Source organism: Myxine glutinosa, chromosome 14 (genome assembly GCF_964187855.1).
Source record: "Myxine glutinosa chromosome 14, kmMyxGlut1.1, whole genome shotgun sequence".
Taxonomy (NCBI): Eukaryota; Metazoa; Chordata; class Myxini; order Myxiniformes; family Myxinidae; genus Myxine; species Myxine glutinosa.
In genome coordinates this window covers 19,622,322-19,638,609 of record NC_136274.1, presented here as the reverse complement: position 1 = coordinate 19,638,609, position 16,288 = coordinate 19,622,322, and the positions used below count along the sequence as shown (strand labels likewise).

The 16,288-nt window shown below is 44.6% G+C and overlaps 1 protein-coding gene across 4 annotated transcripts in view; it reads left to right on the top strand.

The window, feature by feature from the left end:
- Nucleotides 1-16,288, top strand: part of LOC137439467 (double C2-like domain-containing protein alpha) — a 384,494-nt gene that overhangs the window by 59,555 nt on the left and 308,651 nt on the right. The window lies entirely within an intron of this gene.

The window sequence follows — 16,288 nt, the reverse complement described above, 5'->3', positions numbered from 1 at the left end:
GCTAATTAATTCTAGGGATTAAAGATTAATTCCGCCATAAGTAGCCGATGCCCAGGGCATTTGCAGATCGGCGTGTGGGTCCCGCCTCGCAACTGCCAGCATCGTCTGGGCGTTCCTGGCAGCGACTGGACTCCTGGATTCTCCCCCCCCCCCTCCCCCCCCCCGGCGACTCATGGCGGGGAGGCCACATTGTGATTCGGGATGACTGAGTCGAGCTCGGTGATTGGACAGAGTGTGACGTCAGCGTGGAACATTCGACAGCTGGAGGAAAGAGAAGCTGTCTCACCACCCTGCTCTTGTGTGGTGCTGGAGTTCATTGTTGATGGTCGCAGTCTTCTCTTCTGGTCCTGGTCTTGATCGCGGCAGTCGCTTGGTTGTTTTGCGTGAGAGGATGACGGGTGCTCGTCTGTGTGCACCGGAGAGATCATTGGAGCCGTGTTAGCAAAGAAGGATCCTGCCTGCTTGCCTTGTGCTGGCAGCTGGCTACAGGTGCGATTCCACGCCATCTTGTGCGTTTCCCACGCAGTGGTTCGAGGTGACGACCAGCAAGCCTTACCAGCCATTTGTGGACGCAAAGCTAAGTGCCGGCCGGATTGAAATGAAACATTTATTTTTATTTTATTGCCGGCCGGATTGAAATGAAACATTTATTTTTACTTTATTTTCTCCTTGTTTGTACACGAGTCTAAGTGGAGACGTCTCAATTAGGAATTTTAGTTTTTAACCTCACCTTTCATTGTTATTTGCATTTATTTTCATTCAATCATTATTTGTCGAATCTTACTTTTATTGTATTGTGGATTTTGCTGTCCTGTCTTTGTCGGTTTGGATATCCCCTGCGTGTGTTCCCTATTAGATCAGGCTCGGGCTTTCCTGCGCACGCCAAAGACAATCCCGCCAAGGTTCGGAGTACGGCTTGGAGTTTAAGCTAGTTTCGATAATTTGTCCTCTTGGGGTCTCAACCCCAGGGACACGACAATATACATTGACATGTGTAGGATGTCTAATAAATAAAGGCAATATGGGCACATCTGACACAAGGCCAAGGCTTCAGTCTTTACCAAGCTCATGAGTCTGCACCATCGAATAAACTGTCCCAACCGGTCATTTTTGACTGGCTTTATACTAGTGTGTATATTTGTATTATGTATATATGTGTATATATGCATATACAATCACGTGAAAAAATAAGTACACCCCATGTAAAGTTTTGACTTTTTCAACATATTTCAAAATACAGTTATTTGATCTTAATTTTTTTTTTTTGTATGCAGAGTCGAGGCTCGTGAAAGAGCTAACATTTATCAAACAAACGAATCAAACAAACAAGCAAACAAAGTATATAAAAAAGGGGAGCGGTCGACAAGATGGGGAGAGAAGGGGAGGAGCACACAAACACAACATTTGAGCAGGGACATCGGGAGATGTTTTTGGAGGGAGAGGGCCTGGGGGGAGGCAGGATAGGTATAAAACGCAAGAACACCAAGGACTTCCAGGAAAGAAGTCCAAAGTCACCTCAAAAAAGTGGATTTGGGGTGAAATTAGCAGGGGTAGAAAAGATCAAGGTTTTGGATTGGGGAAGATAAGAGATGGTGGTGAACAGCCGTTTTAAAGACCTGGAGGGAGGAGTGGGATTGAAGAGAGTGAGGGAGTTTGTTCCAGAGGCGGGAGAAAAGAGGAGTGAAGGTGAGCAGAAAGTCTTGATTTTGGCAGTTTAACCATAAGAGGGTTGCAGGCAGATCTTGTGTGACCTGCAGGAATATTTGGGTGACAGAGCCCAGAGAGAGCTGGGGGAGCAAGGCCGGAGAGGAGTCGGTAGAAGACGGATATTTATTGATAGATAAAGATCGTATAAAGATAGTATTGATTGATAAAGATATTGATAGATAGTATTTCAACAATATTGACAGATAAAGGTGATATAATATAACAAATATCATGAAACATTTACATTTTGTAGTCCATTGTATAATTTAAATAAACATTAATGCAAATTTTGCATGTGGAAAAAGTAAGTACACCCGTGGCTCTAATAGGTGGTATTGCCCCCTTTGGCAGAAACAACCTCAAGTAGGCGTTTCTTATAACTGTCTACCAGTCTCTCACATCGACTGGGAGAAATTTTTGCCCACTCCTCCATGCAGAATTCTTTCAGCTGTGCGATGATTGAGGGGTTTCTTGCATGCACAGCTCGTTTAAAATCCCACCACAACATCTCTATGGGATTTAGATCCGGGCTTTGACTTGGCCATTCCAGAACCCTCCATTTCTTTCTTTTCAGCCATTCCTTGGTGGATTTACTGGTATGTTTAGGGTCATTGTCATGTTGCAAGGTCCACCTTCAGTTGAGCTTCAACTCTGACAGATGGCCTCACATTATCCTCAAGCACCGTCTGGTACAATGAAGAATTCATAGTGGATTCTACGATGGTGAGCTACCCAGGCCCTGATGCAGCAAAGCTGCCCGAAACCACAATATTTCCACCACCATGCTTTACAGTTGGTATCAGGTTCTTGTGGTCAAACGCTGTTTTTGGTTTTCGCCAAACATGTCTTCTGGTACTGTGGCCAAATAGCTCTACCTTTGACTCATCTGCCCAGAGCACATTATTCCAGAAGTGCTGGTCTTTGCCTCGGTGTTCATTGGCTAACTTTAGTCTTGCCCTGATGTACTTTCTGGGCAGCAAAGGTTTCCTCCTGGCACATCTCCCATGTCGATCAAATTTGTGCAGCCTCTTTCTAATGGTAGACTCGTGCACTTTGACATCAACAGTGGCAAGAGCTACCTGTAGGTCCCGTGATGACATTCTGGGGTTCTTAGAGACTTCTTTCAACATCTTGCGGTCTGCTCTCGGGCTGAACTTGCTGGGGCGGCCTGACCTGAACAAATTGGCAGTTGTTTGGAATCTTCTCCACTTGTAGATGATCTTCCGGACAGTCGAATGATTGATTTCAAATTGTTTGGAGATCTTTTTAAATCCCTTCCCAGCCTCATAGGCATCTATAACCTTCTTTCTGAAGGCCTCAGAGAGCTCTTTTGATCTCGGCATGGTGACGCCGCACACTTCAACAACAAAGAGCAAACCAAACTAAATGTCTGAGGTTTAAATAAGACAGGTTCCTCCAAGATCCTCTTTAACGATGTTCTAATCATTTGCACCTGAGCTGGTGCACCTGATTCTAATTTTAGGTATTTGAAGTAGTGATAAATGTTGGGGTGTACTTACTTTTTCCACATGTGAAATTTATGTTTATTTAAATTATACAATGGACTACAAAATGTAAATGTTTCATGATATTTGTTATATTATATCACCTTTATCTATCAATATTGTTGAAATGAAGATCAAATAGCTGTATGTTGAAATATGTTGAAAAAGTCAAAACTTTACATGGGGTGTACTTACTTTTTCACGTGACTGTATATATATGTCTCATCTGCTCCATCATTTGAACACCTGGCTTTTAAACTCTCTGGTCACACAGTCAGTCATGGCAGTCGTCTACCGCCCTCCCAAACCACACCCATCATTCCTGTCTGACTTCTCCTACTTTCTGACCCAGCTATGTTCCCTCTCCCCCTCAATCCTCCTCCTTGGTGATTTCAATATCCACATGGACTCCACTGACTCCACAATAACCACTGACTTCACTGATTTACTCACCTGATTTAACCTCACTCAACATGTCAACTTTCCTACCCATAACCGTGGGCACATTCTGGACCTTGTCTGCTCTGCTGGATTAATTTTGCACAATCTCTCTGGCTCCAACCTCACCCTCTCTGACCACTTAGCCATCACTGACCATCAACATCCCCACCCCAGCACCAAGGCATTATCGCACTATCAACTTCCGTAAGCTAAACGCTCTTTCACCTACCTCATTCTCATCCACCCTCTCTGAAAATATGTCCACTTCTCCCTTCGTTGACCTCCACACCCCTTCTGACCTCACTGACTACTACAACCACACTCTCTCCTCCTGCCTTGACCAGCTTGCACCTATAAAAACCAAAAGTTTCTTTCACCCATTCTGCTCCCTGGTTTACCCCTGAACTCTGCCTGATGAAAACTCGTGCTCGCCAACTTGAAAGACTCCGCAATAAAACAGGTCTCACAATTCACTCCCTAGCCTACAAGGACCACCTACAGCACTACAAAGATGCCCTCTCCTGCACCCGCTCCGCCTACTACTCTCAAATTATCCACTCTGGCTCTGGAAACCCAAAAGTACTCTTCTCTACAATAAACAAACTCCTCAGCCCCCTGAACACCACCACCCAGTCATTCACAGTAGACAACTGCATCTCCTTCCTTTCATTCTTCCAAAGCAAAATTGACAACATCTACAACAGCTTAACCACCACCGCACCTGCTCCCCCTCAAACCACCTGCCCCCCCTTATCCTGCCAACCCCTGTCTCATTTCTCCCCAGTCTCCCCTACTGACCTCTCTGAACTCCTCATAGGAATGAAAACTGCCACCTGCACTCTTGACCCCATCCCCTCCAGCTTTGTCAAGGCCTCCCTTCCTGCTCTCTCTCCACTTATCACTGCAACAATAAACTCCTCCCTGTCTACAGGCATCGTCCCACCATCCCTCAAAATTGCTGCTGTTACCCCCATTCTGAAAAAACCTAGACTCAACCCTGACACCCTAAACAACTTCAGACCCACCTCCAACCTACCCTTTCTGTCAAAAGTTTTGGAACGCGCTGTAGCCGCTCAACTCAAACATCACCTCTCTGCCAATAACCTGTATGAAACATTCCAATCTGGATTCCGCTCCAACCACAGTACTGAAACTGCTCTCCTCAAAATCACCAACGACCTTCTCCTCTCCTCTGACGCTGGCAACCTCAACATTCTCATCCTCCTCGACATCAGCGCCACCTTTGACACCATCAATCACACCATCCTCCTCACCCGACTTGAAACCACCTTTAACATTACCGGCACTGCCCTCTCTTGGATCAAATCATACCTCTCCGAAAGACGCCAGTTCATCTCCATCAATAACTGCAAATCCCCCACTGCTCCCCTCCCCCAAGGTGTCCCCCAAGGTTCAGTTTTGCTCCCCTCCTCTTCATCCTGTACCTGTCCCCCCTTGGTCACTTAATCCGCCGTCATGGTCTCCAATTCCACTGCTTCGCCGATGACATCCAGCTTTTCATCTCCACCAAGTCCATCTCCACCGCCACCCACTCTATCCTGACAAACTGCATCACTGAAATAAAATCCTGGCTTCAAATCAACTTCCTCAAACTTAACTATGATAAATCTGAAATAATCATCATTGGCCCAAAAACGCTCACCAAATCCACCCATAACTTTGCCCTCAACATCGACGGTTTCCCAGTATCCACCTCCCCTCGCATCCGGAATCTTGGCATCATCTTTGACCAAACCCTCTCCTTCGACAAATACACTAAACAGATCACAAAGACAGCCTTCTTTCACCTGAAAAACATCACCCGTCTCCGTCCATCCCTCTCTTCCACGGCTGCAGAAACCCTCATCCACGCCTTCATCACCTCCCGTCTGGACTACTGCAACAGCCTCCTCTATGGTTCACGCTCAATAATCACCAATAAACTCCAATACATTCAGAACTCCGCTGCCCGTCTACTCACCCATTCCCGGACCCGTGACCACATCACCCCCGTCCTTTACAAGCTTCACTGGCTCCCCATCCCCCAGAGAATCCAGTACAAAATCCTCCTCTTGACCTACAAAGCCCTCCATAACCTGGCCCCATCCTACCTGACTGACCTCCTCTCCAGACACAGTCCCACCCGCAACCTCCGCTCTGCTGGTACCAACCTCCTGACCCCCCCCCCCCTCATGCGGACCAAATTCAGATCCTGGGGGGACAGGGCCTTCTCCATCACTGCTCCCACCCTCTGGAACTCACTACCTCACACCATCAGAGACTCCTCCTCACTCACCACATTCAAAACATCACTCAAGACCTACCTGTTCAACACTGCATTCAACATTTAACCCACAGCATTTAACCCCTAACTATCTCTTCTCCTTCTCCTTCCTTTTGCTTTGATTATTTACCTGTTGATTTTTGTCTTTTTGCACTTTTTTTTTTTGTACTCTGTCAAAGCGTCTTTGGGCTTCTTGAAAAGCGCTATATAAAATAAATGTATATATATATATATATATATATATATATATATATATATATATATATATATTTATGTATATATATATATGTACATATATATATTCTAATGTGTATATATATATATATGACAGACAACCGACCAATGGAACACAAAAGATCGGTGGTGCACACCCTCTCAAAAAGAGCACGTGAGTTACCATCTACCTTTGAAGACAAGATGAGTGAGGTGGACCATCTTCAAAATGTGTTGAGGGCAAATGGTTATCCTGATAGCTTGTTACCCAACAGGAAAACTATAAGGGCTTCCCCACACAACAGGTTGAGACCGAGAAAACAACTAAAGGGTTTGTGTGTTCTGCCTTTTGTACCGGGGGTTTCACAGAGGGTCGGCAGAATTTTGAAATCGGCAGGAGTGAGGGTGAGTTTCACACCGGTTTTCACCTTTTGCTAAGCTCTTATGAGGGTCAAGGACAAGCTTCCGAGGAAGGATAGGTCAGGGGTGGTATACATAGTGCCCTGTGGTTGTGGAGCTGAGTATGTGGGTGAAACCGGGAGGACCTTCCGTCAACGTATTGCTGAACACCAAAAAGCATTTGAATGTAATTATCCCAGCAGATCTGCTCTCGCCAAACACGGCCTTAAGGAAGGCCACACACCTTTATGGGATAGGGTTAATATATTGGGTTCCACACCTAACAGAAACAGAGGACGTGTTTTGGAGGCTTGGCACATGGAAGAAACTGTTACCTCGATCACACAAGAGGTGGTTGACTTACCGGTAGCGTTTGATCCACTCTTGTGTAAACGAAGCAGGCATCCGTACTTTGAACAACGAGTCCACATAATATGTCACACAAGGTTTTTATTCGGGCAATTTGCCCCCACCCCTCTCCCAAACCACCCCTCTCCCAAACCACCCCTCTCCCAAACCACCCCTCTCCCAAACCACCCCTCTCCCAAACCACCCCTCTCCCAAACCACCCCTCTCCCAAACCACCCCTCTCCCAAACCACCCCTCTCCCAAACCACCCCTCTCCCAAACCACCCCTCTCCCAAACCCCCATCCGCTTTCGCCCCCCCCCCTCTGGTCCCCCCCCCCCCCCACAATTTATCCCCCCCCCCACAATTTATCCCCCCCCCCCATGACTCCCCCTTCCCGCATTTCCCTTGACCGCATAGGGCCACATGTGATCTTGATATTATGGCATTTTTATTTTATCTTAAAAAATTTTGCTTTAATATATTTACAGTTTTAATTTAATTTACAATTTAATTATTTACAAGTTTAACTTCTAATTAAATGTAATGATTGTTCCGGATTCTCTAAACACTTGATTTATAATCCAGCATTGCTTACAGGATTATTTTAAGCCGTTAATGTGCGGTTGATTTTTGAATTTGGTCAGTAACGTTCTCAGTTCACGAGAGCGGTGTGATACGGTTTCATTGGCTGTCCAGCTTTGCCCACCCCACTTTGCATATACCCCGCCCACTTTGCATATAAGGGGATGTTGAGATGATTTTATCACCATTGAGGAAGATTAACGGAGGCGTGTGGCTTTGTCACATGTTGTTAATCGAAACGTTGTCATTGTTTGTTCAATTAAAGGTTGGAGATCTTGATATGGAATCATTTGGATTTACTCCCAACCGCAAATCCTTGCTTATATATGTATATATGTATATGTACACCTCACCACCATGTGATTTAAAAACACCTCACCACCACGTCATTTAAAAACACCACCACCACATGATTCAAAACCACCACAACGTTATTAAAAACACTTCACAACCACGGAAACAAAAGTTTGAGGGAGTCGTTAAGTGACAACACAGACACCGCCCAGATGTGTAGATATATAGATAAATGACTGTACCCGAGTTGCCGTTTTGTCATGGTTTAAACCAATCATAATTCAAACAATTATTTTGCACAAATATATTTGTAATATACGTGATATCACATTTTATAAACAATTGAAGTTGAAAACTTAAGTTGAAAAGAACATTTTTCCCAAAAGAATTCCAAAAAAAAAAAAAATTGGAACATTTTTCAAAAAAAAATTCCCTTAGGACATACCGACGGGAGAGATATTTGCATACCAGAAGTTTGGTACGATTTCACAAGTTTGAGAAAGTAGTTCAGTGACGCGACAAGACGAGACAAGACACAAGACATGACAACACAACACTGGACAGACGCTGCACAGATATATATATATATATATATATATATATATATATATATATATATATACAGTAGTGACCCCTAATTCCGAACGCCCCTCATCTCGAACTACTCTAATTCCGAACCGTAAATTCGAGAAAATTTTGTCCCTAATTCCGAATGTATTTCTATAACCGAACCGCCAACATAGCGTTAGGGTCGTTCATATTTCCCGCCGCGAGCGTCGTTCATATTTCCAGTGCTGAAATTAGAGAACTGTGCTTCCATTGGTCTAAAACACAGGCCATTGTTGAAAAGTGGCACCCTAATAAAGCAGTGGTTAACAGGAGCATTAACTTGTTCAGTGACAATGTGATTGACCACTTCAGAAAAATTAAGAAAAGTCGCCAACACCAGGCAACTTTGGAGAGGTGGTTCTCTAAAGAAAGCAAGCCTAGTGAGCCCCAACCCTCTACAAGTGGTGTTAAGAGACAAAGAGAGCAAACACCAGAAGCACAGTCATCTGATGTTAGCTTGGAAGGTGCCTCACCTCCCAAGCAATAAAACCCTCTCCCTCCTTCCTCCTCTCCAGCTTCCACATGCACCATCAGAACTCTCCACTAAGGTAAATGCAGTTATTTTCATGTTAGTACATTTATTTCTTGTTTTTATTATTATTATTATTTGATATTTAGGGCATTTACTCATCTTATTTTACCTTGAATCATGTGTATTTGCAGTTAACAGTGTCTTGATAATGGGTTTTTGGGGTCCAGGAACGGATTAATTCACTTTCCATTATTTCTTATGAGGAAAATAGTTTCTAATTCCGAACTTTTCCCAATCCGAACTGCCGCTGGAACGAATTAAATTCGGATTTAGAGGTCCCACTGTATATATATATATATATATATATATATATATATATATATATATATATATATATATATATATATATATATATATATATATATATATATATATATATATATATATATATATATATATATATATATATATATATATATATTGTTATGGATCTGGGACGACGGCACTCGGGGGTTAACCCCTTGTCCTGTATACTGGCCGTCGCCGATCCTGGGGGTATGACGTCATGCCCGGTCAGTGCTGAATAGGGTATTAGGCCTATCCGTCCTATGACGTAAGTACCAGCGCCTCCCGGTACGCAAGGAGATACTCCCGCTCGTGCCGCAGCGTAATTGATTGATTGCGCCGAGCGAAGCGAACTGCGGCGCGAGCCGTTTATCAATGACTAACCCGATTGCGGAACTTTGGCCGAAATCGCACCACAGGAACTCAATTGGGAAATCACTAACGCGATCGGACGAGGAGGAAACCAAACGGGTAAGAAATAACAGGATTTATTAATTATTTACACAAAACCCAAAGAGGAAGAAGAACGAAGAAATGTAATTTACAGGGAAATGGAAGGAGCAGAAGGACACAGAGCAAATCCTTAAACAAGCTTAACTTATACCCAGACAACATAAAGGACAGACAACGGGCAGACTCACACGAATGGGGAATGAAGGCAGGAATGAATGGCTGGAAGGAGAGGAAGGTTCAGGTCCGGGCAGAACGGCAGGCTGGAGGCGAACGGCCGCCGACTCCCCCGCAATCTAGTTCACGCAGCGGGTTTTGCGTGCCGCAGCGCGTCAGGGCTTCACGTTGCTGGGGCTGTTGAAACAGCGTCTCTCTCAGCAGAACCGCAAGCTCACCTCTCCGCAGAATCTCTCCACGTCCAAGCACCTCCCTCCATGTATCTCTTAGTGCGTGCTCCTTTGCTCATCTCTCTCTTACGCATCTCCTGGTGGGGGCTGATGCAATGGGTTTTATAACCCTGCCCTTGAACCTGCTCGATGTTTCTTTCTCCGCCCTCTCAAGCCAAACCCACTCATTCTTGGTTGGTCGATCGGGGCTGGCTGACTCCTCCTCCTGATGACGATGGGCGGGCAACGCCCTTCTTATCTGAGTTGGAGCACATGTGGAATGGCGGCGAATGCAGTTGGTAATGCAGTTGGCAATGCAGGTTCTGGGGCCATTGAAAGGGGATCTATCTTATTTGATTTTGGTGCAATGTAAAATCAACTAGTGGAGACACAGCCTTATACTGATACACATAATAATGAAATAACTATTGAGGGAAGCCTATGATTTACTACGTGATGCGATGGACTAAGGTGCGATCAATTAACAGCCAATTAAGGGGAAATGTACACAGGAAATTTACTACTAAATTTACAAAGTGAAGGTTCTAAAAACCGTGTGTGTGCGTGTGTGTGTGTGTGTGTGTGTGTGTGTGTGTGTGTGTGTGTGTGTGTGTGTGTGTGTGTGTGTGTGTGTGTGTGTGTGTGTGTGTGTGTGTGTGTGTGTGTGTGTGTGTGTGTGAGGTAGGTAGGTAGGTAGGTAGAACCATGGAATAAACTAAAGGGCGGGTGAAAGAATAACGCAGTTAAACACTAGAGTGTTGTATGAACGCACATACATGTTAAGGTGAAGCCGAAATAAATTGTAACGACTAGAGGTTGAATTTGGAAGTCGCTTTAGATAAATGATCTGCTCGAGTTGGGCCATGGCTCATTGTGTCACAACACCTCTACATCCTTTATCTCTCTTCTCTCCCAGGCCTCTTATCTCCAGGTTCCTTTGAATCTCTCCTTCTCCGCTTTCCGCATTTGTTCATCAATCGGAGTTATTTATGTCCGATTTATTTCTCCACCACCTCACGGTCAGTACGTTACCGGTTTATCTGCTTCCTTGCTCTTCTTTGTCACGGTGTGTACCCCGGTTTAGAATAGGTACACCGTATCCCTGCGCATCGTAAGAGGCGACCAAGGGTTGGCGTCGGGAATGGCATCTGGCCATAAAAACATTGCCTCAAAACAGGGAACCATGATTGTCATGGGGCCCGCAAGGCTAAACCCCGCTCTAGAGGGAAAATGGCCTTAAAACGATCATTCATTCATTCTTGCTCTTCCTTGAATCTTTACTGTGCACAAAAACGTTTTATCACGCACACGCGTTTGAGTGCATCTGCCTTTGATTTTACGAGCTGAATTGCCCGTCTACAACGGTTCCCCGTAAATACCATAAATATTCTCCTTCAGTTCGTATCACCATGGTCTGTGATAGTTGCATTATTTATTTAGTTTCAAATGAAATTATTCTGTGTGCACAAATATCTTTGCAATTAAATTCGAGCTTTAGTTTCCCCCGAAAGTTAATGTACGCATTTTGATTTATGAAAAAGCAACCCCTAGAGTTTCGGCTACATACATACATGTGTACATACATGCATACATGCAGACATGCACATGTACACACACACAAAAACATACACACATACATGTACATACACACATCCATGTATCTACATATGTATACATGCACACACATCTACAGACAGACACAGACATACAGAGACACACACATATACACATCCATGTATACACACACACACACACACACACACACACACACACACACACACACACACACACACACACACACATATATATATACACATCCATGTATACACACACACATACACATACATACACATCCATGTATACACACACACACACACACACACACACACACACACACACACACACACACACACACACACACACACACACACACACACACACACACACACACACACACACACACATGTCATAGCTCTGCTCTATTATGATTTTTCTTCGCATTTGTAAAATTTAATTTAAAGATTTAATGTCTTACTTCCCCCCTTCCCCCTCCCCATTACCCTTCACCTCGTTTTGTTTGCTAGTTGTCGGTTGGTTTGCTCCTCGTCCATTTCATCCCCTCTTCTTCCTCTGTTTCATTCGGCCTTTCGGCAGGTCGTTCACCCCATGCATCCTTCTCCCGCTCACTTTGATGTCACTCTCAATTCCACTCTGTTGTTGGTGTTTCCCATTTTCCATTTTGTTCCCTTCTGCTCTAGCTCTTCCACGAGCCTCGATCACGATCCTGATACAAGCCTCGCTTGTATACGCTGGTTGCAGAAATGAACCATGTTGCTGCCTGATCTTTCTTTGGTGAGGCAGTTAGAAGCCGAGACGTCGCGATGCGGAACATTTTGTTCCAGGTGGACAACCATGCAGTCATCGATCTTATTTTGAACATCCTGCAAGTAGGTAGTTCTCTGCTGCTGTTTTCCAAATTGCGGAGTTTGAAAGTCAGCAGATGAGCCTGAAGCAACGATGGTAACCAAACGATGCCATGAGGGACACCAGCTTTCAGCGAGAGGATGGATGGTTAAACCCGGTTTGAGGAAAGTGCACCTGCATACAGTATGGCGGCCATTTGGCTGTGCAGAACATGTCTGATGCCATTAGCGGAGAGCTCAGGAAGCACGCTACGGGTCTTTAAGGGTCTTTTGTGGTATTCAGGGTGTTTTAGGGCTTCGGGGTATTTTTGGGTCTTCAGTGAGAGGATGGATGGTGAAATCCGGTTTGAGGAAAGTGCATCTGCATACAGTATAGCGGCCATTTGGCTGTGCAGAACATGTCTGATGCCATTAGCGGAGAGCTCAGGAAGCACGCTCTGGGTCTTTAAGGGTCTTTGGGGTGTTTTGGGTCTTCGGGGTGTTTTGTTTTGGGTCTTCGGGGTGTTTTGGGTCTTCGGGGTGTTTTGGGTCTTCGGGGTGTTTTGGGTCTTCGGGGTGTTTTGGATCTTCGGGGTGTTTTGGGTCTTCGGGGTGTTTTGGGTCTTCGGGGTGTTTTGGGTCTTCGGGGTGTTTTGGGTCTTCGGGGTGTTTTGGGTCTTCGGGGTGTTTTGGGTCTTCGGGGTGTTTTGGGTCTTCGGGGTGTTTTGGGTCTTCGGGGTGTTTTGGGTCTTCGGGGTGTTTTGGGTCTTCGGGGTGTTTTGGGTCTTCGGGGTGTTTTGGGTCTTCGGGGTGTTTTGGGTCTTCGGGGTGTTTTGGGTCTTCGGGGTGTTTTGGGTCTTCGGGGTGTTTTGGGTCTTCGGGGTGTTTTGGGTCTTCGGGGTGTTTTGGGTCTTCGGGGTGTTTTGGGTCTTCGGGGTGTTTTGGGTCTTCAGCGAGAGTATGCATGGTGAAACCCGGTTTGAGAAAAATGCACCTGCATGCAGTATGGCGGCCATTCGGCTGTGCAGAACATGTCTGATGCCATTAGCGGAGAGATCAGGAAGCCCGCTCCCTTCCAACGTGCTCCGGAATACATATCTGATGCTTTCTAATCAGAGAGAGGGATATGCAATCCAGTTAGAAATTCCATGAACTTACCTTCATTGTGGCATTATTTAATTGTCATGCTTTTATAGCTTTTCTGGAAAATGGTATGAGAGTTGTTTAATATATTAATTTGTGTGCAGAGATTGTGGCTCATGGGGAAACCACAGAGGGCAGCAGGTTCGTAGACTCACGCGGGGTGAAAGAGGAACGCCACAGGGAGACGAACACTTGGCATGCGAGTTTGTGAGTGTGGTGGTTGGTTTGGTGAGCGCGAAAGAGAGCAAGGGTGGGTATGAGCGATCGCATGATGGTGATTATGGGCAGCATCTTGGGAAGGACTTGAAGGTGTGGTCATGGGATGACAGACGCCGGGTGTCAGGTTCCATAGACTCTCTTGTGCGAATAGAGGGATGACGTCACGCAGGTAAATTGGGGAGGGTTAACTTGGTGTGGAATTTTGGGAGGACAGACTGGGAAGAATGAGGCTATAAGTAAAGCGATATATTGTATATATATATAATGCAGAGTCCACCAACCTACCTGTAGTCCATTCGAAGCAGACCTGAGAACTCGAAAACTCGTCCTCCTGCAGAGAGATTCTGATAACGAGGGGCGCCCTTGGGCTTGATCTCCTCGGGGGAGAAAGATGGGAAGCAGCTCCTCCAGCATAATGTGCTCCACCAGACTCCATGACACTTCAGATAATATAGCATTGTTCAGACCTCATTACCATGTACCACTCACAATGGCCCATGCTCTGTACAGAATACCGAGGTGTTTGGCCTGCCTTAGGAGCTAGTCTTGTGATGAAACAACTTGATCAAGTTGTGAGGAAGGATTCAATTTTGGGGAATTTATTTGGTCAATCGGTGAAGCCCATCAACGTATACAATGTACACGAGATTGTCCCATGTGTTTTGAAATGCACATTTAGAGGGAGACCGAGATAAATACCTGAAGGATTTCTGCAACTTGCGGTACGTTGTAACTACCGGTACTGAATATTATCTAGTGCTATGTGTAAGTAGATACAGTGGTGGTATTAGACACGGTAAGCAAGTTATTTGTAAATAGCCGCCATTTTCCACGGTTACCACTCGCTCTCTTGCGTCCCTTCCCTTCGCTTTTTTTCGGACAAGTTGTTGATCACTCCGGTTTGTGTGTGTTTGTCTGTCCGCTCAGTTTAACTATACCTGCCTATAGGTCACAATTTTAAATCAATATTGAGGAAACTTCACCAAATGGTAGAGTTCGTAGTCAGACAAAATCCTATATATTTTTGAGGTCAAAAGGTCAAGGTCAACATAGGCCAAAGGTCAACCACTTTTCTTCAAATTTCTAAAATACTCAATTTTCATCCGATTGACTTGTGATTTGAATAGGATTTACAGGTCAGCGAACTTAATTCAACCACCAACTATTTTTGAGATCGGCATAGGCCAAAAGGTCAACATGGGCCAAAGGTCAAAAACCTTTCCGAATTTCTAAAATACTCAATTTTCATCCGATTGACTTGTGATTTGAATAGGATTTACAGGTCAGCGAACTTAATTCAACCACCAACTATTTTTGAGATCGGCATAGGCCAAAAGGTCAACATGGGCCAAAGGTCAAAAACCTTTCCGAATTTCTAAAATACTCAATTTTCATCCGATTGACTTGAAATTTGAAAAGGATTTACATATCAGCTAACTGAAACCAACCACCAACTATTTTTGAGGTCAACATCGGCCAAAAGGTCAACTTAGGCCAAATTTCTAAAATTGTCAATTTTCATCCGATTAACTTAAAATTTGAAGACGATTTGCCTATCAGATCACAGAATTCAACCACCAATTATTTGTGAGGTCAAAAGGATGCTCTACTGAGTGCCATTCTACATTGTTCTCTTTTGCCAAGTGTCACTCTATGAGCGATTTTTCATCTGTTTGTTGATTTGCAGCAAAGCAGACGGGCCGAGCCATTGGGGCCGAACATGGAGCGTCTCGCGTGTACTCGGGTGCGGTCATAATCGAATGTTGTGTGCATGTGCTGATGTTCGTTTCCTTGTAAGACATGTTGCATGTTGTCGTTTTGTTTATAACTCGTTGCTCATTTAAACAGTAATGATGTTTCTGTAAATTTGCCGAGCCACTTGATGAAGCGAGCATGGTGCAGGGTGGCTTGGCTCCTTGCGTCTTCCTCTCCCATCGTGAAATTCCATTAACGCTGATTGCTTTCAACTCTTCATTAAAGGAATTCTTAGTGTCTACAGTACATCGTGAGGCACTGGAGTCCGTGAGATTATGAGGAAGCAACTTTTTGATGCCAATACAAATGTGGACAAATAAATGATTTTCCGGTGATGGATGGAGGAAATCGACAGAAGATAGATCGAGGTATTCCAACTGCCGTGGGAAGCGAGGAGAAGCTGACTTATTGGAGAAAAATAGGGTTGATGTCTGGAAAGTCGACTCCTTGTTTCCCATTGTGGTTGGCATACCTCGATCAATGCCCTGTTGATTCCATCCATTGTTCTACCTGTCTGCAGACAGAGGTGTGGAAACAGGCATGCTGCAATTCTGCGTTCTTGAGACGAGATCGTCAAGTATTTCTGGCAAAAGAAAATAAAGGGTTAGTAGTCACGTGATATTTGGTTGTGCAAAGTACCTTTGTCGTGATTGATGCTAAACTTTACAGATCGATTTTGACTTGCCAATTTGGTAATTATTGATCAAATCTTCAACAATCATTTATCCACTA